We start from the raw sequence: 4,550 nt of genomic DNA on the forward strand, positions 1-4,550 counted from the left end.
GTGTAGGAGTGCTGTCATTACATTTCCTTGCAGACAAGAATTTTGTTTCCTGGCATGCAAGGAGTTGAAGGAGTTAGTTCGTGGGAAGTAGTGAAGGGCATTTGCAGTGAGTGTGTCTATATTAAGACATCGAGTGATAGAAAGAATGAACACTCTTTTATCGAACAGTAATAGTCAAAAACACTGAATGCCGAACACACAGAACAGAGATTTATTTCCCTGGGAAAAAAAAAATCGCTGTTCTGTGTATTCCACATTTACTGCTTTTGGTTTTTAGTGTTTTATAAAAGAGCATTCACTCTTTTTATAATTTGACATCATGATATAGACTTGCAGTGGGTTCCTTTGGATGATTTAGTGGTGAGGACGGTTGCTTGATCCTGGTGGTCTTGTTGTTTGCTTTGTTTTCAGCCAAGCTGTAAGCCTCTGAGGGTTTTTTGCAGGCTGCAAGACTTGCTGTGCATGTGCAGTGTGTCCTTTGTCATTGGGGGTAGGTGGCATTGTGGGACGAGCATGCGGTGCTTTAAGTTTGTAGTTTTTAATGAAATATAAATCAACCGCAGAAGGTTCATGTTTGTGATGCACTTGTGGGTCAGTTCCTTATGGATCGTGGGCAATTTCTTGAGCTCGCTTGATGGAGGCCTTAGTTTGTCATTTCATAGTCATCATGGAGGATTTTAACAGACATTCGGACATTTGGTACCTGACTGCTTTTCGAGTTTGCAGTATGACCATTGAAGGACGTATGTAGACTTAACTGCGGTATGTCTGTATTTCAGAAATAATTGGTTACTGGCAAAAGTGGAAATAATGTCTTCAGTAACTTTTGTTTCTACAAACATGGCTTGTCTGTAGCAGGTTACATTATGGGAGTAGTCTATTTTGGAGCATTGTTGTTTGGGTAAAATGAGGTATATATTGTCTGCTGAACAGCATTTTTGCAGGTTTAAATGGGAAACTGATACACTTGGTTCTGACCTCCCCTTGTTTGGTTGTTGGGTGGTCTAGTTGCATGGAGGCTTTTCATTGTGGGGTTTGTGGGTTGTTGTTGCATTTGACAGGTCTTTTATGTGTTTACAGTTTGATAGAGACAGTGCATGGCATGTTGCCCAACTGTTCAGATTGTCTCAGAATGTCCAAAGATTTGGCCCGTATTTTGGGTCTGTTCCTAATAACATTTGTGGTTCTCTGAAAATCATTGGAATGATTGGAGGATTGATGTCACTAGATAATGACACACATTTAGGCTTCAGAAAGTTAATGTTGAAACATATGCTGTTATGCTAACAGCTTTCTAAGCTTAGAAGAGCAATTTTTGGCATATGACCCCAGTTTTGGGCCCTGTTCTCTCTATTTAGTCAGGCTTTATCTAGATTTCTGGCACTAAGAGGTTGAGAAGTACGCATTTTATTGATCGGATTGGTGGGTCAGTTTTGCTGGGGTAACACAAGTTCCATAGTCCTCCCTTTTGGGCTTTGCCACACTTCCATAGTTTGGCCCATTTTTTTTTCATGAAATTAAAGTTTTGGGAGCAGGAGGCTGTCTGATTAAAGCAAATCATTGAAGAGTCAGTTTGGGAAGTAGTGACAGACCCTATGGGATTTGTGTAGGTGCACAACCTGTTTTCGGCTGGATATGTTTGTGAGAGTTACACTTGAAGGTCAGCCCTATTTTGGGCCCTTGACCTGATTGTTTGTGGGCCTTGCTCAGATTTCATGCTTCAGGAGGTTCAGAGGTATGGCGCTAAGAGGTTGAGAGGTATGATAGCCATGGTGGCTGAAGGGGAAGAGCCTTGGTGATCTACTTGGTGGTTTTGAATAACTCACAACCTTCCAGCTTTGTGCAGTGGCAGTATCATAGCCAATGAGGTTTATCTGAGGCATCGTTATTGCTAATTCTCTGGAATGGAGAATATCACCCATCATAATGTGGGACAAAAGGGGCATGAGGTGAAATAATGGCTTTTTAGCAACATTACCTAGGATTCATTAGTAGGTAAAGAATCAATACATAGTAGAGGAAGGATAAACAATTTTATCTACTTCTAATTACTACAGTACTCATTGTGGTGTTTTTTTTTTGCAGATGTCACACACAAAACCAGATTGGTGGTCAAGAGACGCTGTTACAGGGGATCTACCCAGTGCTGGAGTGGTCTTTGTATGTGATGGGGCTGCAGATGGTGGTTTTGACAGATGCTGGCTGCTGCTGTCAGGGGTGTTTCAGAAGTTGGAGTGCTACGATGCTTCAGTTGCCAGAGTGGTGCACAATGAGGTCACAGTTGGGAGAATGAAGAATGAGCAACTGTCTAGCATGAGAGAAGTGCATTTGTAGGTAAGGGATTTTGCTGTGGCATGTTTTGGTTGCTGGAGTGGTATACGCTGAGGTCACAGGTAATCATACTTATTTGGTGCTCATTGAGGCAGGTCACTGCTGATGGGGTAGTGGGGGGGAAGTATGTTGAGGTAAGGTAAAGCAGGGTTGAGGATGGTTTCTGCGGTTTCTGGGAGGTGCTGTGGGGTGGGGGAAGTCACAACAATTATAGGAGCATAGGAAGTTACTAAGCTAATGGCTCTAAGGCCCTGACAAGATAGCCAATAATTATTTCACGTACAGCACTTGATGCCTTAGTCCAAGAGGGACATGGGTGGAAACTCTGGTGTGAATTTGTTAACCAGCTAGTTGTTCAAATAGTATTTGAAGTGGACCAGTGAGGTTTGACACAAAGTGGAAGGATCATTTTAAAGGTGTGGTATTTTCTGGGAGATAAATTTGTTTCTCAAACAGGTGTTACTACCATTTGAGTTGCACTTTGGACCGATAGGAAGTGGTTTGGTAAATGTATGACTTTTAAAAGTAGGTAGGGTTTGAGGGAGCATGGTAGGTATGCAGGTAGTTTTGGGGATATGTGGAGAATAGGGTGTTTGGTTGGCTATGTAGAAGTGGGAAGGCTTGACATGGCACTGTTTGGGATTCTTTGTAGAGGTAGGCCAGGTTTTACTTTTTTACTGTATGCAAGGTAACACATGGAATTATAAGCTTTGAGGAGAAGGCAGAGGAAAAGCAACAGATTAAGAATGTTCAGCCTTTTGGGCTGAAGTTACATGTTGGTTAGTTAATTGGGTTGGTTCAGGTGAGGGTTAATAAGCCGATGCACTGCTTTTTCATTAGGGTGCACCTTTGGAACATTTTGGTGGGATGGGCTTTTGGCAGATGGGTATTGTTGCTCATGGGGATTTGTATTTGTTTGTAAATATTACAGGAGTTGTAGTGTGGAGGGGCATAAGTTGGGGATCTGGTTTGTGCCTTGATGGACAGAAGAAAGGATGATTTAGGGGATGTTGAATATTTGAAGTTTCAATTTAATCTGGAGTAGAATGTTTAGTGGGAGTGTTTGGGATTAGGGTTCATCCGCATCTGTTTTATATGGCAGTGGTATGAGTTGTGTTCATGCTGCTAGAAGAGGTGTCAGGGTGCGTTAGGATTAAAGGTTTGTCATGGGTGTTTGGGGCACCCCCCCTTTTATATGGGAGGCGTATGGGCCATTGCCAGATTGGTTAACTTTGTGTTGCAGGAGTTTGGGGTACTTTCTGTAAGGAAGACATATGGTAAGCTTTTACCAGATTGGAAAAATTATGTTGCAGCAGCCTGTAGGAAGTAACTGAGTGGGAAAGATTACTTGTTTGTCGGGTTTGGGAGCAAGTTAAGGCAGTTTAGTTGGTCAGAAGATTTGGTTGTGAGTACTGTAGTTGCACAGGTGACAAGGCTAAATGAACTTACTAAATCTTGGTCATGGGGTCGAAAGGTTAGCATAGATTGATAGGTTCATAGATTAGTACTAGGCTAATTGCCCTTGCGAGCCATTTTAAGCCTAGCCAATTGATCCCTTGTGAGACTCAAACCCTGCACCTTGTGTTTGTAAGGCAAGCACCTTAACCATTAGGCCACCCTCCCAAGATTGGCAGCTTTTGGCTATTGTCAAGATAGGTGTTGTGGGGGCTGGTGTTTGAGAATGGAGGCACATGCGGTTGCAGTTTATGTGGCATTTATGTTATGGATGTAGTTTAGTCATTTAGAAGGTGGGTGGTCGGTCAACAAATGCTAGAATGGTCATTATAGCTTTGCTTATATGGGGTAGTTGTGTTGGCTAGATTGCTCTTAATTCATTTTGAAAGGAAATTTAATTTTCCTCATTATTATATACACGGGGTGGGAATTAGGGCAGCAGGTGGGCATTATGATAGGCAATTGCCCTTGCAAGATTTGTGTGGCATTGAGCTTAATGTTTTGGTTTTGCCTTTGGCAGATAATGTCCTGGGACTTGTTACGATGTTAATATTGGTAGTTTAAGTGAGAAGTTATTTAGTATGCAGAAATTATACAAAGTTATGGTTATCAATTTAGTAGGGGGAGAGATCATTGGATTAATTTAACTGTTAGTCAATTTGAGATTTTGTTATTTATATGACAAGGCTTTTCAGGGTGATGACAGGGATCCAGTTTGGTTTAGAGTGGTTGGCTTACACCAAATGATGTTTGATTTACCCCTC

General features: G+C 41.9%; 1 pseudogene; it reads left to right on the top strand.

Moving 5' to 3' along the window:
* The first annotated feature begins 1,834 nt into the window (after positions 1-1,834).
* LOC122797453 lies at positions 1,835-1,985 on the top strand (annotated as a pseudogene).
* The last annotated feature ends 2,565 nt before the right edge of the window (positions 1,986-4,550 follow it).

This window comes from Protopterus annectens, chromosome 3.part0, assembly GCF_019279795.1.
Source record: "Protopterus annectens isolate FY-2018-M chromosome 3.part0, PAN1.0, whole genome shotgun sequence".
Taxonomy (NCBI): Eukaryota; Metazoa; Chordata; order Ceratodontiformes; family Protopteridae; genus Protopterus; species Protopterus annectens.